Source organism: Rhinoraja longicauda, chromosome 1 (assembly GCF_053455715.1).
Source record: "Rhinoraja longicauda isolate Sanriku21f chromosome 1, sRhiLon1.1, whole genome shotgun sequence".
Lineage (NCBI taxonomy): Eukaryota > Metazoa > Chordata > Chondrichthyes > Rajiformes > Arhynchobatidae > Rhinoraja > Rhinoraja longicauda.
In genome coordinates, this window is record NC_135953.1 from 29584101 (window position 1) to 29608975 (window position 24875).

Below are 24875 nucleotides of genomic sequence, written 5' to 3' on the forward strand. Positions count from 1 at the left end.
CCAGATCCTGCTGCAATCTTTCACAACCATCTTCACTATCTGCAAAACCACACACTTTTGTATCATCAACAAACTTGCTAATCTGCCCTGTATATTTGCATCCAAATCATTGATGTAGCTGACAAACAGTATGGTGCACAGCACTGAACCCTGAGGCACACCACTAGCCACAGGCCTCCAGTCTGAGTAGCAACCTTCTACCATCACCCTCTGCTTCCTTCCAAGAAGCCAATTTGCTATCCATTCAGCTATCTCACCTTGGATCCCATGCAAACTGACATTCCAGAACAGCCTACTATGTGGAACTTTGTCAAATGCCTTACTGAAATCCATGTTCACAACATTTACAGCTCTGCCCTCTTTGACCTTTTTGGTCACATCTTCAAAAAAACTCAATCGGATATGTGAGACATGACCTCCCACGTACAAAACCTTGCTGAGTCTCCCTAATCAGCCCTTGCCCAAACAGATGCTTGTATGTCCTATCCCTCAGGATACTCGCTCGTAACTTTCCAACTACAGATGTTAAGCTCACCGGCCAAAAGTAATATGTGTTGGTTGCTCAGAGATTTCTCTATGATAACAAGTTCAACAACCAACAACTACTCTTTTCCAGCTTTCTCCCCCCCTACAATCAGTAGAAGAGTCCTGACTCCAAATGTCCTCCAGATATGCTGCTTGGCTCGTTGAGTTAATCCAGCACATTGTGTTCTATGCAAGATTCCAGCATCCACAGTTCCTTGTGTGGACAACTGCTCTTTTAGTTTAGTTTTGTTTAGAGGTACAGCGCAGAAACAGGCCCTTTGGCCCACTGTGACAGCACCGACTAGCGATCCCCAGCATATTAACACTACCCTACACTAGGGACAATTTTACATTAACACCAAGCCAATTAACCTATAAACCTGTACGTCTTTGGAGTGCGGAAGGAAACCAAAAGTCTCGGAGAAAACCCACGCAGTTCACGGGAGATCGTACAAACTCGGTACAGACAAGAAACCAGTAGTCAGGATCAAACCTGTGTCTTTGGCGCTGTAAGACAGTAGCTCTACCACTACGTCACCGTGCCGCCCTCATGAGCTGGAGAAGCACTATTGAGGCAAACAAAGACTCTAATCTCTACCTGCCGAAGGTTGGGTGAACAAATCAATACGTGCTATCAATAAACAGAAATCCACAGAGGGGATGAGAGTGACAGCCCTTGATACAGAAACATAGAAAACTGGTGCAGGAGGAGGCCGTTTGGCCCTTCGAGCCAGCATCGCCATTCAATATGATCATGGCTGATCACCCAAAATCAGTCCCCCGTTCCTGCTTTCTCCCCATATCCCTTGATTCTGTTAGTCCTAAGAGCTATATCTAACTTTGAAACAGTATTTCACTAAGTGTCAGATCAAAGAGCTAGGCTAAAACTGAAGTCAATGGACATTACAGGAAAATATAGGAAGATGCAAAAGAGACCCGAAGGGCAACTTTTTCACAGAGCATGGTGAGGATCTGCCAGTGGAGCAGCAGAGGGGGATGCAATTACAATGTTTCCCAGACCTTGGACAGATACATGGATATAAATGATTTAGAAGGATTTGGCCAAACACCGGTAATTGGAAGTCAGATAGACCTTTTAGTTGGTGAAGCCATTGGTTTCAGTGATCGACTGAACTGTGTCCACATCGCAGCTCACTTTCTTGCGGTGCTCGGCTAGGCGGTTTCTAAAGTAGTTAGTCTTCTAAGGAAATAGAGGAATTGCTTTCTTTCTTGGCCATAGTGTAAATGGGGCATGTTGGTCACCGTGAGCAAGTTGTTTCCACGCTGTATACTCCATGACTAACTCAGCATGTCAGGCAGCATCCATGGAGAAGATGGATAGTTAACTTTTTGGGTTGGGACCCTTCTTCAGACTGATTGAAGGGGTGGGAGGCAAGAAAACTAGAAGAATGGAGAGGGGGCAGGCAGGTCAAAGGTGAACACAGGCGAGGGGGGTTTTGATAGGCAGATGGCTGGACAAGGGGCAGAAATGAAAAACGCACCAGATGTGGGACTAAAGGATCAGAGAATTGTGAATTGCGTAGCTCGAGGATGATGAGGTTCGAATTGTTTAGGAATGTAGGCGGAGAGTGAGGGGAGGGAAGAGATAGGTGCAGGTCTGCCAGGGCTCATGGGAGGGGAGGAGGGGGTGGGGGGAAGGGGGTGCGGGAAGATGGTGGGGTGGGGTGGGTGAGGTGGCGAGTTGTAGTTAACTAAAATTGGAGAAATCAATATTCACACTTGGGTTATAAGCTACTCAAGTGGAATATGGGATCCTTTGTCATCTTATAAGTGCGATGTAGTATTTTGCGGGCTACAATTAGAAGTCCACGGGCTTTTACTGATTCAGGGCTTCATGATAGTGAATATGACTTGGAGTCCTGGTATTTTTTTTTACATATAAACCATGTGACACATTTTCAATTAACTGAATGCATTTGAACCAGTACAACCAGTCTTTTCTTTCTGTCCTGTCTTGCAAGATAAAAAGAGATATCAGAAGAGGGAAGGAAAGTGTAAAATTAAAACTTACTTAGCATGTTTGATGATGATATGCAAGTAATCACGAAAAAAATACTTAATGAATTTGCTAACATTTTAAATTTTAGAGTGCTGATTTGTGTATTAAAATAATTTGAATGTTGGATGTAAGAAAGGAATGCCAAAGTAGCACTCTGAACTGCTGACAGGAAATAGGCAGATGTGATTGTTGTTCAGCTAACTATGCTGGCAAAGTGTATATACCTTGTGGCAGCGAGATATGTTACTGCTTTTAACTTTCAATGGACTGGATGGGAGAAAGTCTGACCCTTTGCAAGAAGGAAATATGCAATTATGACTGCAAATTGATGGTAAAATGCTGTCTACTTGTTCTACTGGACATCAAACGGTTAATTTGAAGTGGCCCAAACTGAGAAGCTGTCCGCAGTGATAATACCCCTCCCCCTTTCCACTCTGGTGTTTTACTCGAGCTGGTAGTAAAACTTTTTTTTTTAATCCCAACGAGGCTTTTTAGGCTTCCAATGTGAAGAACGGTGTAAATTATCATTTTTCTGCACTAGAATTCTGCTGCCTTCTTATTGACACACATGAAGTTGTAGTAAGTTTCTTCAGAAATGAGTATAACTAGGAATTTTCTATTTAAAAAAAGCGAATGTCCCCCTGGTTGCTGACAATTACGAGTCTGAGCTGCTAAAATGAAGGACAAGGCCCTGCTGAGTAAGGAGGCAAAAGCTTTTGGAAGGACTGAACAATTGGCAGAATGTACATTTGTTTCTAAAATGGCTGCTTGCTTAAGGGTGTGGTTAAAAACAGAAAAGCGGCTGGTGTTTTGTGAACGGCATTCCCTGCAATGTGGCATGTCGGACCCAATAAAATCATAATGAGTCTTCCTGGCTAAAAGTAGTGAAGGCGTTTGATTTACTGATTTAAAAGTGAACACTTGTTTTGGCAGTTATTCGGGAGAAATAAACAATTTGTGGCACCTTTTAAATTTCTTTGCCTGTTCGAATCTAGACTGCACTATCAGTGAATATTTTTTTTTTTAATGTGCAGAAAGCATTAAGTTAGCCGTTGCCCCTGTGATTTTTATTTCCGTGAGGACTTCAAGCAGCCATTTCATACTGTAATGTCACAAATCTTTATTGCAATTGGCTTTCCCAGAGATCACAGCAACTTGCGAGGAGAAAAAAAAAACTGGCTTTTTTTAGACACGATTCAGAAGGTGCAGCCTTTTTGAAAGAAGAGTTTAAAGAGCTGTTTTTGGGTGAAAAACCCTGAAATAATGTGGCACAAGCGAAGGGAAAGACTGGCCAGTATGTGCTGCAGTACAGGTTTCCATAGCTGTACGTGGGGTGGCTGGAACCGGCTGGAACTGGTTTGAAGCTGATCAGCTCATGAACAATGCAGCCACTGAGCTACATTGCTTCCTCCTTCATGGCAGCAATACAAGAAGCTTGCAGAAAGGTACCATCCAAAACAGCATGATTGCACCCTAGACACACTATTGTGGTATGTGGATAGTATGCTAAATACTTTATAAATGGGTATGCTTGTTAATATCTTTAACAAAATAATTGTTTCACTGTCTCGAGGAAAGAGATTCAAGTCTGAAGGAAGGTTTGTGTGCTCCCTTTACAAAAAAAATGGTGGATTCATTGGGGTAATCTGTTACTTACTGCGAGCTGCAGTGTGTATCTGGATTAGAAAGTGTATATTTAAATCTGGAACCATCTTCTTTGTTGCTGTGCTAATTAGGGTACTGCAAAGTGGGCTTTTAGTACATTACATGGGGCAGAAAAGACACGCTTTGCTGGTTTGCTAGCAGAGAAGATGGAGGGGTATTTTGGTGCTGCTTCTTCAGTTAAAGAGCATGTACTTCCTAACAGAAATGGTGAGAAATATCTTTATATTTGGGTCAAAAAATGCCACAGTTTTGTACTATAACACAGTAGACTACAAGAACGGTATCCTACATTATGCAAGTCACCATGCCAGGAGAATTATGGTCATAAATTTAACTAGTTGAATTTGACAATATACTGCATAAAATAATTTTAAAAACAAAACTGGGATTGTCTTTAAACAAATTGCTGTCTACTATTTTTTAAAAGGATGTAAAAGTGTATCTGTTTCAGTAACTTAAATATCAGCACAAAGCCTTCTGGGGCTACTGATTGACACCTCCCTTTTAAAAGCCTTCCAGACGCTGGTCTCTCTAAAGCTTTAGGAGGGAGGAAATGTTCTTTGTTTTCTCATAATTCTCCAGAGAGATTTCTCGACCATGGCCACCAGCTTTCTCGAAACGGCAATCTGAGTTTAAAATATTATATGGAACACACAAATATATTATTGGTGGTGGTTAAATTTGAGCATTTTGTGCTAACAAACTTGAGAGGCTGGAGCTTCTTGCCCAGTGTGTTAATATTCTATTCCTTAGTCGGTTACTATATTTAAGTTGCTCTTTTGCTGCCAGTAATTGTGAGCGCAAAAACATTTTGGTATTCTCTTTAAAATTGGAAAACTATAGCTGCCACGATTTTGGATGGACTTTTCATCTCCTTTTGATGGATACTAGAGCACAGAAAATGCCGACAGTTCTTGGTTACAGCTCAGTGGCAGCAGAGGCCTAGTTCAGGGTAAGTAACTGATGGTTTAACAGACTTATTTTATTACCTTGCATATTCTCTCTGGTCTCACGGCCTCCTTTTTTTCCTTTATTTTATGAGCTTGGAAGCATGTCAGATTGTAGGATCTTTGGCCTGCTGCTCTCAACACACATATCAAAAGTCCAATGGGCAAGGTCCAGTGGCCCAATTCTCACTACTGACATTTTAATGATTGTGAACCTGTTTGGTTAGTACTCAGATCGAAAATGATAATATATTATTATATTGGAAAAATATGTTGGCCATGATTTAATATGTCAGTGCTGCATAGTTCCTTACAGGATGAACTCTACTTTCTGCTTGCTTCACAGACAAAGGAAATATTGTCATCCAAGACGCCCACTCCTGGGCCTACTCTTGGGTTACAGCATGACATTGACAAGGATTGGATGCTGCCTGACCTATTTTGCATAAAGGAAATACAGTTGCTACATGGTGCATTGAACTGTGGAATTAAGATTTCTTAAGATTGATACCCGGCTTCTGCAAAGTCTGACAATTTTAGCTGGTATGCTGCTGGGATGGTGATACTGACTGGGGATAGAAAACAACTGAGCAGCAGCACTGTATTCATCCATACTATTGTTTTCTTTGCACTCGGATATTCAAATACTCTTGGGAGTGGCCTCCAAAGCTCAACCCTTCATCCAGAATGCTGCTGTCTATTTATCGAACTGCACCAATTCATGACATCTTCATTGCTTGCAATCGCATTGACTCCCAACCCCAATGTGTTTGTCTTTCAACTTTCACCTTCATGTTCAGAGTCCTCTGTGGGTTTGACACCCTGTTCTGTGTTGTGTGTCATTGGGCCTACTCGAGAAGGAATAGAGGGCAGGGTTATAATTTGAAAGCTGGTAGGTTTGACATTGCAACACTTTGTGTCTGCTTAGATTTTTGTATTGAATCTTTGGAGTGGAATGCGAACACACCCTTTATGCCTCTGGGAGCAGAGTGATTCCACCGACTGTCACCTACCCATGTCCAGAGATGATGCCTGACCTGCTGAGTTACTCCAGCACTTTAACTGTCAGAATCTTTGGCCTCTCCTAATACAATCAGCTTTATCATTTTATTTTTAGTTGCATGAAACTCTGAATGCCGGCCGATATGCTATTTTACCAGGTTGTGTCAGATTTGCTTTTATTCTGACTTTTATGCTTTTTTTCACATCCTTATGTGATTTCTCCTCTGCAAAGCCTTGCAACCATTTGAATCGTGCGACAATAAATGACAGAAGTGGAGTTAGTGGGTACAGGAGAGAGTGAATAAGTTGCAGCAGTCCAATTAAATTAGTGAGTGATGGGTTGGATAGCTAGGATCTCTAGAGCTAAAAAATATTTTTTCAGTCAAAGTCAGATAGCACGGAAACAGGCACTTCAGCCCAGTTTGTCCCTACTGCCCAAGATGCCACCCTAGTCCCATTTGGTTGCATTTGACCTTCTTCTTCTGTCGTATGTCTTTTAGACCTGCAGCTCCGTTGAGGCGAGCCAGGCCAACGTTGAGCTGCAGTAGCGCTAAACCACGACAGTTGGCGGCATTTGGCGGTGCCGCCTGGCCTGGGGAGGCATGGCGTTTTGCGGTCTGCAGACGTGGCAAAGACATTAGTTTCGCTTTAAGGGCTTATGAGCCTATAAGCTACTCGTGGGGGAGGCTGCGTAGAGGCTGTCTTTGTCTTCCCCACATTTGACCCATATACCTTTAAACCTTCTTATCCATGTACCTATCCAAATGTGTTTTAATTATCTTTTTCACACAGAGGGTGGTACGTATATGGAATGAGCTGCCAGAGGAAATGGTTGAGGCAGGTACAAAAAAGTTGTCCCTCAGGTTCCTATTAAATCTTTCCCCTTGCACCTTGTACGTGTTTCTTAATTCCCAACATCGTGAAAAAGACTGATCATTGAGAAGGGTCCCGACACAAAAGGTCACATATCCATGTTCTCAAGAGATGTTGCCTGACCCGTTGAGGTACTCCAGCACTTTGTGTCTTATTTAGGATTGATAATCTTTGCCTACCCAATCTCTTCCTCTAACTCTGTCCCTCGAGTTCAGGCAGCATCCTTGCAAATCGTTTCTGAACTCTTTCCAGCTTAATGGCATCCTTCCTATTGCAGGGTTGAAGGGTCTCGACCCGAAACGTCACCCATTCCTTCTCCGGAGATGCTGTCTGTCCCGCTGAGTTGCTCCAGCAATTTTTACAGTATTACAGCAATATTTACAGTACTACAAATGTGGCCTCAAACAACGTTTTGTACAACTGTAACATAACATTGCAACTTCTATTCACAATGACCTGAGTGATGAATGACAAAATGCTAAAAGCCTTAATCACCACCATGTCTACATCTGATCACTCTCAGGGAATTTTGTGCTTGTCCTCCTCGGTTGTACATCCTGCCAAAATGGCACCCAACTCAGGTGACTATTTTTCTGCTAGCCACAGAAGTAAATCTACAAACTCGTATTACAATCACTCCATGCTCTTAAATCTCTATTCCTACAGATCTATACACTGTAAATGGCTCGATTGTAATCATGTATTTTCTTTCTGCTGACTTTAAAGCACGCAACAAAAGCTTTTCACTGTAGCTTGGTACAAGTGACAATAAACTAAACTGTACTGAACTGAAAGGTCCCTCTGTTCCATGACACTCCTCTTCACTGTGAAGGCCCTGCCCTCGTTTGACTTACCAAAGTGCAAATCTTGCACTTATCTGCATTGAATTCATTTTCCATTCCTTGGTCCAATTACTAGCTGAACAACATCCTGCTGTAATTTTTGATTACCTTCTTCACCATCTTTGATACCACCAATTTTAATATCATCTGCAAGCTTACTAACCTTGGCTTGCACCTTCATTAATATCGATGACAAATAATAAGTAAGGTTTTAAAAAGTGACAGGCCATGACGTTCTGCATTAAGAAAAAGTCTGGATACATGTCTCAACCCAAAAGGTCGACTATCACTTTGCCTGCACAAATGCTGCTTGACCTGCTGAATTCTTCCCGGTTTTTGCAAGGGAAAGTCGTACTATCTAGCCTTGATAAAGCTCACAAAATTCTGACTAGGCCAGATTGGTTGTGGGACATTCGCCTGGCTTTGGTGTCTAGTATAGACAATAGACAATAGGTGCAGGAGTAGGCCATTCAGCCCTTCGAGCCAGCACCGCCATTCAATGCGATCATGGCTGATCACTCTCAATCAGTACCCCGTTCCTGCCTTCTCCCCATACCCCCTCACTCCGCTATCCTTAAGAGCTCTATCCAGCTCTCTCTTGAAAGCATCCAACGAACTGGCCTCCACTGCCTTCTGAGGCAGAGAATTCCACACCTTCACCACTCTCTGACTGAAAAAGTTCTTCCTCATCTCCGTTCTAAATGGCCTACCCCTTATTCTTAAACTGTGGCCCCTTGTTCTGGACTCCCCCAACATTGGGAACATGTTTCCTGCCTCTAATGTGTCCAATCCCCTAATTATCTTATATGTTTCAATAAGATCCCCCCTCATCCTTCTAAATTCCAGTGTATACAAGCCTAATTGCTCCAGCCTTTCAACATACGACAGTCCCGCCATTCCGGGAATTAACCTATGTGGGCATGTTTTCAGGTTACAGGGCAGGAGGTTTAGGATTGAAGTGAGTTGAAATGTCTTCACTCAGAGGTGGTGAGCTTGTGCAATTATCCACCACAGAGGGCGGCAGAAGTCAAGATGCTGAATATATTTCAGAGGGATAGATATATTTCTCGTTGCATAAAGGCATTGAGAGGTGTGGGGGCAAGAAGAATAATTTGTTATTGAATTTTTAAAAAGACTAGATTGAATGCAAATATGGTTTGAAGGGTTGTATGACCTACACATGCTCCTATTTTCTGTGTTTCTGCATACTCCACAGATTTCTTTGTTCCACCATTGTGAGCTGTACATTCAGTTTCTAGATCCAAGATCTAGAAATTCAACAATTCCTTGTCTATCCATTCTTCCCTCTTCTTTTAATAAAACATCCTAAAAAAATATATATCACTGGTCCTGACCTAATATTGCTGCTTGTCACTTAGTGTCATTTTTTCTTGCTTGTGGTTTTGTGAAGTACTTCAGTACTTTCCAGTGTATTAAAATTATTTTTCTCCAGCTTTAATGGCTAACTATGGCCCTGGAATGTCTGACCAGCAAGGGCATTTCAGATTTTATTGCTGTGGCTCTAGGTTTGCTTTGAGGCCTATTTAGTTAAGGACCAGAGGTTTCGTAGAACCTAGAATATAGAACAGTATAGCATCAGAACAGGCCTTTCAACCCACAATGTCTGTGCCGAACATGATGCCAAGACCAATGCATATCTGCCTGCACATAATCCATACTCCTCCGTTTCCAACATACCCATGTGCCTACCCAATATCCTATCAGCCTCCACCACCATTCTGGCAGTGCATTCCAGGCATTCGCCACCCATCTCCTTTAAACTTTGCCATTCTCACCTTAAAGCTATGCCCTCTAGTATTTGATATTACCTTCTCAGGGGATTTTAAAAAAAGCACCCTGGTGGGATTTTAACTGGACTCTGCTAAATTTCATTGTCACTATTATTGAGACTAACATTTTATTTCCAGGTTTATTTTAATACTTGATTTCAACTGTCCTGGTCATACTTGACTGTGTCTCCAGTTGAACAGTCCAGCCCTCAGGATGCTGGTTATATAATTTAAACCATTATGCTACCTTACTTAGAACCAAAGAGCTGCCATTTGACTATGGCCAAGCATTATTTTCCGCACCATTTGATTTCTTCAGCAAACAATGTAGTGCTGAGTGTTTAGGAACTTTTGTTTTATCTGTGCATTTATGGAGGAGGAAGTATGCTAAATACTGAATGGGACGGGGTTTGAGGCCATGTAGGAGAATTATATAAATAAGGTTTGAGTTGGCCATTAACTAATTAGATGTAAATGTCTTTACCTTCTGTGTTAACTTCTGCACGCCAAGGCAAACACAGTAACTTGATTAGGCCAATTCAATGGATGTTTTCAAGAGAGTTAGCTTTAGCCCTAGGGCTAAGGGAATCAAGGAATATGGGGAAAAAGCCGGAACCGGGTACTGATTGTGGGTGATCAGCCATGATCTTTTTGAATGGCGGTGCTGGCTCGAAGGGCCGTATGGCCTACTCCTGCACCTATTTTCTACGTTTCTATGATTGAATTTGTCATTTTGTAATCATGCTGAACTGTGTTCTTATGCGAGACCAAACGCAGACTGGGCGATCGTTTCGTGGATCACCTTCGCTCAGCCCGCCTGAACCTACCTGATCTCCCGGTTGCTGGACACTTTAATTCTCCTTCCCATTCCTACACAGACCTTTCTTTCCTAGGTCTCCTCCATTGTCAGAGCGAGGCTAAATGCAAATTGGAGGAACAGCATCTCATATTTTGCTTAGGCAGCTTACAGCCCAGTGGTACGACTTTTGATTTCTCTCACTTAAGGTAGCCCCGGCATTCCCCAACTCTCTATCCCTCCACCACCCAAGTCACACTGGCTTCTCATTTTCACCCTACAAACAGCTAACAATGGCCTGTTTCCTTTATCATCGTTACTTTTTTGCATATCTTTCATTCATTGTTCTTTATCTTTCCACATCACCTTCTATATCTCTCGTTTCCCGTATCCCTAACCAGTCTGAAGAAGGGTCTCGACCTGAAATGTCACCCATTCCTTCTCTCCAGAGATGCTGCCTGTCCCGCTAAGTTACTCCAGCTTTTTGTGTCTATCTTTGGTTTAAACCAGCATCTGCGGTTCCTTTTTACACACGTGATCTCTGTTTTCCCTTTTGTGGTTTCTTGTTTTGATGCCATCATTTGGGTAATTAAATATATTATGGTACAAATGGGAATGGCAAAAAGGAAAAGAAATGCTGTAAAAGTGTGAGCCCGTGGATGTCGATTTTTAAAATAATCTTACTAAATAGAAACATAGAAAATAGGTGCAGGAGGAGGCCATTCGGCCCTTTGAGCCAGAACCGCCACTCATTGTGATCATGGCTGATCGTTCACCATCAATAACCCGTGCCTGCCTTCTCCCCATATCCCTTGATTCCACTAGCCCCTACTCTAACTCTCTCTTAAATCCATCCAGTGATTTGGCTTCCACTGCCCTCTGTGGCAGAGAATTGCACAAATTCACAACTCTCTGGGTGAAAAAAATTCTTTTCACCTCTGTTTTAAATGGCCTCCCCTTTATTCTAAGACAGTGGCCCCTGGTTCTGGACTCGCCCAATATTGGGAACATTTTTCCTGCATCTAGCTTCTTCAGTCCTTTTATAATTTTATATGTTTCTATAAGACCCCCTCTCATCCTTCTAAACTCCAGTGAATACAAACCTAGTCTTTTCAATCTTTCCTCATATGGCAGTCCCGCCATCCCAATCTACGATATTCTTGAAGGTGACAAAAATGTGCATTTTTAAGATGTCATAAACTGTCCTAAAGGATTTAATAATGTAAGTAGACCAAATTGAGCAAAGGAGGACATCTGAACGTTTAGTGAAGATGATGGAATTTCAGGAGTTTGTTGAAGAAGGAGGTGACAGAATGGTGACTAAGGAAGGAATTCCAGAATTAAGAGTCTTGACTGTCGAAAGTACAGTTACTAATAGTTTAGTTTTCCTATTATTGTCCTGTTACCGAGTTACAGTGAAAACCTTTTGTTATGCACTATCCAGTCAAAGAAAAGACTGTATGGTTACAATCAAACCGTCCAGTGCACAGATAAAGGATAATGGGTTCATTTAGTGCAACATAAAGTCCGATTAAAGATAGTTCAAAGGTCTCCAATGAGGTCGATGGGATGTCCGGACTGCTCTCTAACTGGCGGTAGGATGATTCAGTTGTCTGGTAACAGCTGGGAAGAAAGTGTCCCTGAATCAGGAGGCATGTGTTTTCAAACTTCTACATTCGGCCCATTCGCCCATTCGGCTCATCTTGTCTACTCCATTCAATCATGGCTGATCTATCTCTCCATCTCAACCCCATTCTCCTGCTTCCTCCCCATAACCCCTGACAATAGACAATAGACAATAGACAATAGGTGCAGGAGTAGGCCATTCAGCCCTTCGAGCCAGCACCGCCATTCAATGCGATCATGGCTGATCACTCTCAATCAGTACCCCGTTCCTGCCTTCTCCCCATACCCCCTCACTCCGCTATCCTTAAGAGCTCTATCCAGCTCTCTCTTGAAAGCATCCAACGAACTGGCCTCCACTACCTTCTGAGGCAGAGAATTCCACACCTTCACCACTCTCTGACTGAAAAAGTTCTTCCTCATCTCCGTTCTAAATGGCCTACCCCTTATTCTTAAACTGTGGCCCCTTGTTCTGGACTCCCCCAACATTGGGAACATGTTTCCTGCCTCTAATGTGTCCAATCCCCTAATTATCTTATATGTTTCAATAAGATCCCCCCTCATCCTTCTAAATTCCAGTGTATACAAGCCTAATTGCTCCAGCCTTTCAACATACGACAGTCCCGCCATTCCGGGAATTAACCTAGTGAACCTACGCTGCACGCCCTCAATAACACTCGTACTAATCATGAATCTATATATCTGTGTCTTAAAAATATCCATTGACTTGGCCTCCACTGCCTTCTGTATTGCATAATTGTCCGGACATGTCCATAAATCTGCAATTTCTTGCGGTCTTATAGACAATAGACAATAGGTGCAGGAGTAGGCCATTCGGCCCTTCGAGCCAGCACCACCATTTAATGGGATCATGGTGATCATTCTCAATCAGTACCCCGTTCCTGCCTTCTCCCCATACCCCCTGACTCTGCTATCCTTAAGAGCTCTATCTAGTTCTCTCTTGAATACATTCAGAGACTTGGCCTCCACTGTCTTCTGAAGCAGTGAATTCCACAGATGGGCGGAGCTGTTCTTGGGTGGAGCTGTTCCCAAACATTGGCGTCGGGTATAAGAAAAGTTTGGCGATCTGCTACGACTTTGACAGTCGCTGGCAGTCGCCCAAAAGATCGCCGAAGTGGGACAGGCCCTTTAGTGTGCTTTTTTGGCCATAGCTTTGGTCCAGGACAAATTGCTGATTATATTTATTCCAAAGAACTTTATGTTTTTGACCATCTCTACTTCAGTGCCATCAGTTGAGAAAGACTGAAAGCTGAAAGGTTAATTCTATACAGTCCCAAGATAGTATAGTGTGGATTTGGGAATGAATGGAATGAGAAATGGAGGGTGGAGAGGGGCAGTATTTTGCAAAGATTGAGTGTCGTAAAGGTGTTCAGAGCAGAAATCTGCCCTTTGGTCCACTGTGGCCATACAAACATTTTGTCCTTCTCTGTGTATTGCACTTGCCCGCATTGGCCCCAGAGAAGGGAAATGCTGTCAGAAACCTATCTTGATGGGCGGTGGACGTGGGCAAGATAAAAGACAAGCAGCGGAACAGTTTTAGTAACTTTCCATGAAAGTTGTTTCACTTCATTGGAGGGCGGCAGAACAACTTAGTATAAGGAAGTGGTAATGGAGAAAATAAGTCAAGGGTTATACTTTAGTTTTAGAGGGATATGAGCCAAACCCATCCAAGATGCCCTCTTCCTTTAGTACACATGGTTCCCCCCCCCTCCCCCCTTCTGTTGTGAATGGATTCCTAACCTCCATCTCCTCTGTCCCATAATTCTGCTCTTGCTCCCCTCCCTTCAGATGGAACCAGGATAGAGTTCCCCTGGTCATTAGCTTTCACCTCACCAGCCTCCACATCCATTCGCCGATATTTCTGTCACCTCCACCATGATCCCACCACTCGTCGCATCTTCCCGTCCCCACCCTTTTCCACTTTCCGTAAAACCCACACCCTCCGCAACTCCTTGGTTTGCTCATCACTTCCCCTTCAGACTGCACCCTCCTCAGGTACTTTCACCGTGCAACCACAGGAGATGTAATATCCGTCACGAAGATAGACGCAATAAGCTGGGGTAAATCAGCAGGACAGGCAGCATCTCTGGAGAGAAGGAATGGGTGACGTTTCGGGTCGAGACCTTTCTTCAGACTGAAAGTCACGGGGAAAGGAAAATAGAGATATAGATGATGATGTAGAGAGATATAGGACATTGAATGAAAGATATGCAAAAAAGTAAAAATCATAAAAGAAATAGGCCATTGTTAGCTGTTGGGTGAAAACTAGAAGCTGGTGCGACTTGGGTGGGGGAGGGATGGAGAGAGAGGGGATGTCAGGGTTACTTGTAGTTAGAGAAATCAATATTCATACTACTGAGCTGTAAGCTGCCCAAGCGAAATATGAGATGCTGTTTCTCCAATTTGTGTTTAGCCTCACTCTGACAATGGAGGAGAACTAGGACAAAAAGGTCAGTGTGGGAATGGGAAGGAGAATTGAAGTGTTTAGCCACCGGGAGATCAGGCAAGTCCAGGCGGACTAAGCGAAGGTGTTCAGCAAAACAAACATCTGTCCCTATACCTCTTCCCTCATGATCCTCAAGGGAGCCCAGCAGCCTTTCTAGTTGAGATAAGATCACATGCACCTCCTCTAACTGCATCTACTGCATTTGGTGTTCCCGATATAGCCTCCTCACATTGGTGAGACCAAGCATAGAATAGGTGACCTTTTCATTGAACATTTGCGCTCAGTCTGCCAAGGCCTAGATCACCCAATTGCCTACCATTTCAATTCCCCTCCCATTCTCATACTGACCAGTCTGCAATAGGCCTCCACAATTATCAGAGTAATACCACACGCAATGAACGGTATGAACATTGAATTCTCAATGTTTAGGTTACACTTCGCTTTTTTTTCTTTCTCCCATATTTTCCAGGGATGTTGTCTGACCCGCTGAGTTACTCCAGCACTTTGTTTCTGTATTTTTTCCTGTGTTGTACTTATGCAACTTACAACATTGTATGAAGATGCCAGTAGCTATACTGGAACAGAGGTGAGGTTGATCCTGGAGCATTAGTTTCCAGTGGTACAGCTAGGGCAATGTCCTCTCCTATGGATTTTGCTGCATCCAATGCATTCAGCTGTTTTGTGATATCACAAGATGTGAATTGTATTGGTTAAATATTGCTTTTGTGATGATGGAGATCTCATAAAAAGCCAATTCACATCTTCCAATTCACACCCAAAACGTCACCCATTCCTTCTCTCCCAAGATGCTGCCTGACCTGCTGAGTTACTCCGGCATTTTGTGAATAAATCGATTTGTACCAGCATCTGCAGTTATTTTCTTATATCATAAAAAGCCAAAATAGATTATCTACTCAGCAGTTGCTACATTTTTTTTACATTTTCAAAAACTTACTTTGTTCATTATATGTACTGATTGTATTTTCTGCATATGTCTTTCTCAACACTCATTGTACCATCAAATTGATACATTTGCATACGATGTGTCAGGATCACTCGTTTTTCTTGTTCAAACAACACACCCATGAAGTATTTGAGAGCTGGAGCCTCTTGGTTTACAGTGACGATTGGATCTTAGACTGTGGTTCTTCCCCATAAAGCTTTTGTGGTGGCAGTGCCAAGCTTCAGTGCTTTTCTCAGCACGTACGACATCTTGGAATGTACTAGTTGGCAGCATTCACTGAAGGACATCTCCTTACATTGGAAATCCAAGATGTTTTGGCTAGGCCAAAGTAGGTTTTCATCAAGTTAATGATCCTCCAGCAGCTGTTGATGTTTGTCTCATTGTGTCTCGCTGGGAACTGTCTGTAGATTACAAGAGCCTTCTGTTACACAGCTGCTCAGGCAGACTTCAACAAGATCAATGCATTATTTTTCAGACCTCCTTGGCAAACACACAATCCACAAAGAAAAGCTTCAGCTTTGTGTTTAACACAGGTGTTTGCTCAAGTCATTATTTGGGGTGGAGAAGTCTTTGGAGGCTCCACCTTACTATGAAGAGGAGACTTGTAGGAAAATAACTGCAGATGCTGGTTCAAATCGAAGGTAGACACGAAATGCTGGAGTAACTCAGCGGGTCAGGCGGCATCTCAGGAGAGAAGGACTGGGTGACGTTTCGGGTAGAGGACCTTCTTCAGACTGATGTCAGGGGAGGGGGCGGGACAAAGATAGGATGTAGTAGGAGACAGTGGGAGAACTGGGAAGGGGAGGGGAAAGAGAGGGACGGAGGAACTATCTGAAGTTAAATGTGAAGAGGAGACTGTTTACACTGAGACTGAGGCTTCCGTGTTAACATTTTACCCTCTACCAACCTAGGTTGCAGGTCTTGACTTGTAGAGATCAACTTTGAAGCTATAGATCAGTTGAAAGGAAGTATTGCATGGTGGACGTGCTTTATTGAGGTAGGACATTAAAGTATTTTCAAATGAATCTCGGTCGGTAACCCTCAAGCAATGTTATAAAAGGAGTTTTAACTAATACAATACAATACAATATATCTTTATTGTCATTGTACAGGGGTACACGAGATTGGGAATGCGCCTCCCATACAATGCAATAATTTAATTAGTTTAAACAACAACAACCCAACGAAACAAATTGTAACAGTTTTAAGGCAATCCTTATTGTATTGCAAATTAGTGGGTGCATTGTCTATGTTATAGTAAGGTTACTTTCTTAACATGTACTTTCTTTGGCTGTGCACAAATTTGACATGCCGTTGTGTTGTGACATACAAATCTTCGATTCATTAATTAAATCGATTCATTCGAATTAAGTCATTAGATATAAATTCAGACTTTTTTCATTTTATGATTGGCTTCACTTGTCCTGCATCTTTTCAAATTGTACAATTTTATGCATCAAAACTTTGGCTTATTTGACCGGCCATAGAGAATACCCCCCCACTAATTATCTGGTCTGGAATTGGTGTTAGTAACTTTCATTTTTTCAATTTCTCACTCTAGATTATTACCTTTATAATAGTCATTTACAGAAATGTTGATTGTATCACAGCTTCCTTTCATATTGGCCTTGTGCACTATTTATAGAAGAAATGAGGGAAAAGCAAATAGCCTATATTAGCTGCTTTTTAAAAATGTTTTCACTTGATGTATCTTTCCTGTTAACTCAACCAAAGAACAAGTTGAGATTAAAATTACTTGGAAGGAATACGTTGCTTTTTGTTATTCATATAACTCAATACGAAAGAATACTCTTTGTACTGACTCATAAGCTGAAATTTAAAGAGATGGATTTTTTGTTTCGGTCGGATAGGAGATAATTCGGAGAGGATATAATGTTCCATTGCAAATAATGTGTTCCTGCTAAGTGGCAAGTAGACATAGGCAGACTGGGATTATACGTTTGCAAATAGTTTTGTTTTCTCCAACACTAAGAGAATCAGTTCCGAGAACCGAGAATAAGGGGTAGGCCATTTAGAACGGAGATGAGGAAAAACTTTTTCAGTCAGAGAGTTGTAAATCTGTGGAATTCTCTGCCTCATAAGGCAGTGGAGGCCAATTCTCTGAATGCATTCAACAGAGAGCTAGATAGAGCTCTGAAGGATAGCGGAGTCAGGGGGTATGTGGAGAAGGCAGGAACTGGGTACTGATTGAGAATGATCAGCCATGATCACATTGAATGGTGGTGCTGGCTCGAAGGGCCGAATGGCCTACTCCTGCACGTATTGTCTATTGAGACACTTCTTCCCACCCTGTCCCCTGCAAAAAGTCTATCCCCTACTCCCAATTCCTCAGTCTACGCCGCACCTGCGCCCACGATGAGGTGTTTCACACTAGGGCATCAGAGATGTCCTCATTCTTCAGGAAATGGGGCTTCCCCTCTTCCATTATAGATGAGGCGCTCACTAGGGCCTCCTCTATATCCCGCAGCTCCGCTCTTGCTCCCCCTCCCCCCACTCGTAGCAAGGACAGAATTCCCTTTGTCCTCACCTTCCACCCCATCAGCCAGCGTATCCAACAAATCTTTTTTTGTTGTTTTGTGTTGGTTTGTGATTGTGTGTGTTATTGCTTATTTTTATTGCTCTTATTGTTGGACTGTGAGTAATGGAATTTCGTCCAAAAGACTTGTTTTTTTGGATGACAATAAAGGTTATTCTGATTCTTCTCCAACATTTCCGTCACCTCCAACAGGATCCCACTACTGGCCATGTCTTCCCATCTCCTCCCCTTTCTGCGTTCCGCAGAGACCTTTCCCTCCGTAACTCCCTTGTACTTTCCCCTGCAAATGCAGGAGATGCAACACCTGTCCCTTTACCTCCCCCCTCGACTCCATCCAAGGACCCAAACAGTATTTCCAGGTGAGACAGAGGTTCACCTGCACCTCCTCCAACCTCATTTATTGTATCCGCTGTTCCAGATGTCAACTTCTCTACATCGGTGAGACCAAATGCAGGCTCGGCGATCATTTCGCTCAACACCTTCGCTCAGTCTGCCTTAACCATCCTGATATCCCAGTGGCTGAGCACTTCAACTCCCCCTCCCACTCCCACTCTGACCTTTCTGTCATGGGCATCCTCCAGTGCCATAGTGAGGCCCACCGGAAATTGGAGGAATAGCACCTCATATTTCGCGTGGGCAGCTAACAGCCCAGCGGTATGAACATTGTCCTCTAACTTTAGATAGTTCCTCCGTCCCTCTCTTCCCCTCCCCCTTCCCAGATCTCCCACTGTCTTCCTGTCTCCACCTATATCCTTTCTTTGTCCCGCCCTCCTGACATCAGTCTGAAGAAGGGTGTCGACCCGAAACGTCACCCATTCCTTCTCTCCTAGATGCTGCCTAACCTGCTGAGTTACTCCAGCATTTTGTTATACAAGAGAATTAGTTCAATCACCACTGAGGAAACATGCAAAATCTATCCTCTGCAAAAGTACCAGATTTGTAACCCTTTAATTTTCTTGAGTTGGTAACTGTTATCTGACCTCTGCTTCATCAAGCAAATGCCACACAGGAATACAATTGAGGTTGCAATGTAAGCTCGGTGCTCCTTGCTGCAGCTGGCAGCTTCACTGCTCTTCCAGGTCTTTATCTGGCCAAAAAAATTAGAAAGCTTGTCCCTTCCTTCCAAGTAGGATTAAGATATAAAATCAAAAATTTGCTGGATTAGATTGTTTGGTTTACTCAATTATTTTGCCATAATTATCAGAGAAGAATGATGGAATCATGAGCTCCCTGGAAGGCATGACCAGTGGAGTTCCACAGGGATCTGTTCTGGGACCTCTGCTGTTTGTAGGGTTGCCAAATTCCTCACTCCCAAATATGGGACAATACTGTAGTAGGCCCGGCGGATGCTGTAGGCCCGGCGGACGCTGTAGGCCCGGCGGACGCTGTAGGCCCGGCGGACGCTGTAGGCCCGGCGGACGCTGTAGGCCCGGCGGACGCTGTAGGCCCGGCTAACGCTGTAGGCCCGTCGGACCCTGTAGGCCCGTCGGACCCTGTAGGCCCGGCGGATGCTGTAGGTCGTGACAGTTTAGGTCCCAACACTCTAGGTTTCCGACATTTTAGCTTCGGACAGTCTAGGTCCAGAGGCCCGGGTGCCACCTAACGGAGGTTGCGTAGCAACCCGCCTCCCGGCCCGGGCGGCCGCCGTTGGTGGAGCGGGAGCACGTGGCCGCTGGCTGGGTGAGGTCATGTGGGGCGCGGGACGATGACGGCACTCTTTAACCCGTATTTGGGAGTGAGGAAGTTGACAACCCTACTAATACGGGACAAGGGTGAATACAACAAATGCTACAAGTAGAGACAGTGACCCCAGTTATAAGATTGAAGGCTAATGCTCCAGAGCCAGCAGCATCTCCAGTTAAGCGTGTCGGGCAGCATCTCTAGAGAAAAGACATAGGTGATGTTTCGGGTCAGAACCCTTCTTCAGACTGACAGATAGAGGTAGGGTGGGGGAACACTGGAGGTGAGGAAAAGCCAGAACAAATCAGAGTCGACAACAGATGACCTCAGGAAAAGAGGAGTCCATAATGACCCACTGATGTCTGGGGAAGGTGTGCTAACGTGATGATTACAAGGATGCGAACAGTGGAACTGGTAGGATGCTAGGGGAGGGGCCATGATGGACTCCACCCTTCCCGAGGTCACTTGTTGCTGACACTGATCTGTTCTGGTCCTTTCTCGCCTCCATTTCTACCACCCCCCCCCCCCCCCCCCCCCCCGGTATAAACCAGCATCTGCTGTTACTTCTAGCACCTCCAGCTAAGCTGTTAAGGTTGTGTTACCATGCGGGTATTAATGTGATAATGTGGAAATTCCAAAGGAAATGCAGGATAATTCCAATTAAGATGCTGCACAGTCAATCTATTCCCATTTTTCAGGCCACAGGAAACCACAGGCCATTTACTTTAAGTTCAGTCAGAAAGAAAATGTTGTCATCTATTATTAAAGGACATGAGAACAAGACATGCAGAAAATAAATCAATGTATTTAGGCAAAGCTAACATCATTTTGTGAAAGGGAAATTGAAGGGAGTTATCATCAATAACCTGTATCTGTGGCCAGTTTGGGCTTCAACAAGGCCACTTTGCTCCAGTTTCTATTGTAGCTTTTATCCAAAAGTGGGCACAAGAGGTGAATTCGAGAGGTGAGCTGAGAGTGACTGCCTTTAATGCCAGTGTATCATTTGAAAGAGTATGGTAGTGTTTTGAGACACTGGTGATGGTGCACGTTAATCCAGCCTCCCAGACAGCCTAGATCCATTACAGTTTACCTACCAGTTGCAACAGGTCCATGCTAGATGAGGTTGAAAATCGCACTGCAGGCTAATGATGTCTTTTGCAGTGGTGCTAACATAAGTTTAACTGCAGAAAAAAATGCCTGAGGGAATTATGATCTAGTTACTAAAACTCAAATTCCCAGATCAGTGTAAAGACCTCCAGTAATTATACACAAAATAGTGTAATTGCACAGCAATTGCATTGAAATAGCATTTGCTCAGTGCATTCAGAAGAGTTTCAAAGAACAATTGGATTTCTAAGTAAATAAAATGCATTTTAACTATTGCACCTGGCAAGAGATCATTTTATATAAAAACAATAGGATCAGTAAATTTATGTTTTGGGGGGGGGGGGGGGTAGTTTACTCCATAATGCATATCGTTGCACATTTTCTATTGTTTACAATGCTGTCATTGCCTCCACTGATAACTTGCAGCAAGGAATTGAATTGACGTGCTGTATTGTGCATCCACCATTTCCAGTTGAGTCTCTAATTTTTACATCCTGTCAAATGGGAGGATTTCATACCTTACCTTGATAGGAACCACGTGCATATGTGTGATTGATACAGCTCAATTTCCATTTCACATTAAATATTACTCTCCCACAACTCATCTTCATTGGGAAATTTCATCTGACAGAGAAAAAGAAACGTGTTTATTGTCAGGCACCTTTTTTAAAAGTGCCAGTGTTGAAAGGTGCCAAAATACACCAAACTGCATGCTTAATTTATCATTTAATTAATATTGAAGTGCTTTTTAAACAGATCAGTAAATTCCTATCATCTACGCATTCACAAGGTTCATAATACAATCCCGTTTGAAAAGGTTTTTTTTCAAGTTGTTTTTAAAAAACCCCACATATTTGTTAAAAGAACCAGAGTTCTGTTTGTGATATCAAAGAGCAAAGTTCACTGCATTACAAAATTGGTTTTTACGGATGTTGGCTTCTATTTCTTGAAATGTCAATGCTTCTCTGTGCTGAGACCAAGGCACAGAAGTCCTTCAGTTGTTTTATGTTGTTGCATTGTCGCTAGGGGTTATAACCCGAGTCACAACAACCGCGGTGTGATCCGGTCTGTGTCGTGAGTGAAGAAGGGCTTGTTGGTGCACTTTGTGAGTCGGGCGTGGGGTCAGAAGTTGGGGCTCTAAACGACAAGGGAGACGGTGCGAGCCGGGGATGGGTTGGCAGGTCCATCTGGTTAGTTCCGACCTGTTATAAGGGAGTCATTAACATGAGGGTTTACTGTATTCCACAAAGCTGCCTACACGTGCAATATAGCAGTTCATTAACTCCTTTTTTTTAATTGAAGAACATTTTTTAAATGTAAGTAAAATTATCCCATATTGATCCCCAACAGGTAATGCCAAATCCACATTCTTTTTTAGTTTTAAATTCCTTCATGAAAGGTTGCCACTTACTAACCAAAATCCTTTCAGAAATTCATCTGAAAATTCTGAGCTTGATGAAGGGTCCTGACCCGAATCATCACCCATCCTTTTTTTCCCCTCAGTTTCCTCAAATTCTAGTCTTTTGAATATTCGATTTTAAACATTCTGCAGTTTTTGTGACTTCAGTTTCCAATGTTACAAAGTCTGGAATTCTCTTCCTAATTTCTGTAGTTTGCTCTTTATCTTTTAGACACTCTTTAAAACCTATGTCTCTGACCAAGCTTTAATAGATGCCTTAAAATAACCTTGTGTAGGAAGGAACTGCAGATAGTGGTTTAAAACGAAGATAGACACTGCCTGACCCGCTGAGTTACTCTAACTTTTTGTGTTTAATGTAACATTGATGGGCTCTGTCAGATTTTGTTTTGATGATGATAGTGTGGATTGTTTTTGCTTAACTAAAGGTACAGATCCTGGGGGGACAGGGCTTTCTCCATCGCTGCTCCCACCCTCTGGAACTCACTACCCCAAACCGTCAGAGACTCCTCCTCACTCACCACATTCAAAACATCACTGAAGTCTCACCTGTTCAGCACTGCCTTCAACCACTGACCGTCACCTCACCTTCTGTCTCCTTTTTCTGTTCGTTTACTTATTTATCTATTTATTTTCTAGTAATCCCTGTAAAGCGTCTTTGAGTGTTTGAAAAGCGCTATATAAATGTAATGCATTATTATTATTATTATTACTATATAAATAATGATTATTGATGAGGTTGGCAATGGACATTTAATCTCTGTAGAACAAGGAAAATAGCAATTCAGCTTGTATCCCGTGTACTTTTGTACATAACTTGGATTTGGCTTAATCTGGCTCAGTAGAGTAGTTCATCAGACAGGTGTGTCTTTGCAAAATCTATCTCCAGCTTATTGCTTAGTGATTAAATCTTCTGCTGCAAGCCTGAATAATAGGGAAATTACATCCTTTGATTGCTATGGTAATAAACCATAATATACCGATCACTAAAGCAAGCTGAAAGGAGATTTTTCCAACAATTCTTGTCAACAGGAGACTATTACTGGAGATGTACAATCAATATATGTTGATACATTTTGTTATCAACATTGTAAAGTGCTCATCAGAGTTTTGTGTGCTGGACATCAAAATTCCTCATATTTGAATTTCAAAGAATAGCAATTTACAGACTATTCTTTATTCTGCAGTGCACAGTTGTTCCAGCATACAATGGTAATAGGTGAAGCTGGAGTAATTTTCCTGGTATGAACTTCATATTTGTTGCAGACTTTAGATAAAGCAAAATATTGAAAATATGGCAACTTTGATACAAAAAACGAACTGCACAAATGAGTGAATGATTTGAGAAAAGTACTCATTCCCCCCTCAAAAATGGAAAATAATCAAAGATCAGTCTTAAAACCGGAATCAATAAAAGGAGGAGCGAATGGAAATGAACATGAAATGAACATCCCTAATTCTTGATAGGGATCATGAGTAGGCCGGAGAATGTGTGGCAGCTTCAAGGGAATAGAGTTAAGCTAATGGAGCAGGCTAGAACATGGTAAGTGTGAAGTTGTCCAATTTGGTAATCAAAACTGACAAATTATTTTTAACTGATGAGAGAATAAGTAATGTTCAAACGAAAATGATTGTACACAATTCATTGAAATCCAACATGCAGGTAAGCAAGTGATTAGGAAGGCAAATAATATATTGGCTTTTTATTTCAAAGGGAATGGAGTAAAGTAATAAAGGTGATCGGAGCAGAATTATGCTATTTGGCCCATTAAGTCTTCTCCGCCATTCAATCATGGGTGATCTACCTCTCCCTCCTAACCCCATTCTCCTGCCTTCTTCCTATAACCCCTTACACCCCATACTAATCAAGAATCTATCTATCTCTGTCTTAACAATATCCATTCACTTGGCCTCCACAGTCTTCTGTGGCAAATAATTCCAAAGATTCAACACCCTCGGACTAAAGAAATTCTTCCTCATCTCTTTCCTAAAGGAATGTCCTTTAATTCTGAGACTATGACCTCTAGTCCTAGATCCTCTCACCCGTGGAAACATCCTCTCCACATCCACTCTATCCAAGCCTTTCACTTTCACTATTTTGTCTATTTCAATGAGGTCACCCCTCATTCTTCTAAACTCCAGTGGGTACAGGTCCAGTGCCGTCAAAGGCTCATCACATGTTAACCCACTCATTCCTGAGATCATTCTTGTAAACCTCCTCTGGACCCTCTCCAGTGCCAGCACATCCTTCCTCAGATATGGTGCCCAAAATTGCTCACAATATTCCAAATGCAGCTTGACCAGCACCTTATAGAGCCTCAGCATTACATCCCCGTTTTTGTATTCTAGCCCTCGTGTGTTCATCATGCACATGATCTTGAGAAGACAGGGTTTGAGCTATTATGTACCGTTTTGGTTTGCTTACCCAGGAAGGAATGTACTTTCCATTCCTGCAATCAGTTGTGAATCTTCACTTTGCTCCCGTTGTGGCATTTTTGCTTTGAGGGGAGATTGAGTAAACTGCCTGTGTTCTCCAGAATCTAGAAGAATGAAAGAAGATACAATTTGAAACAAAATAAAATACTCTATTTAGACACAAA

General features: G+C 42.7%; 1 protein-coding gene across 9 annotated transcripts in view; it reads left to right on the top strand.

Annotated features, from left to right (window-relative positions):
* Nucleotides 1-24875, top strand: part of znf532 (zinc finger protein 532) — a 121204-nt gene that overhangs the window by 34109 nt on the left and 62220 nt on the right. For 4 of the 9 annotated variants that reach the window (XM_078425804.1, XM_078426317.1, XM_078426227.1 and 1 more), the window contains one exon: nt 5054-5162. The gene's annotated coding sequence lies outside the window, so the exon portion shown is untranslated. Of the gene's footprint in view, nt 1-3776; nt 4036-4296; nt 4418-5053; nt 5163-5645; nt 5701-16425; nt 16512-24875 lie in introns of those variants that run through there. The other 5 variants (XM_078426142.1, XM_078425885.1, XM_078425967.1 and 2 more) reach the window with 5 other exon arrangements.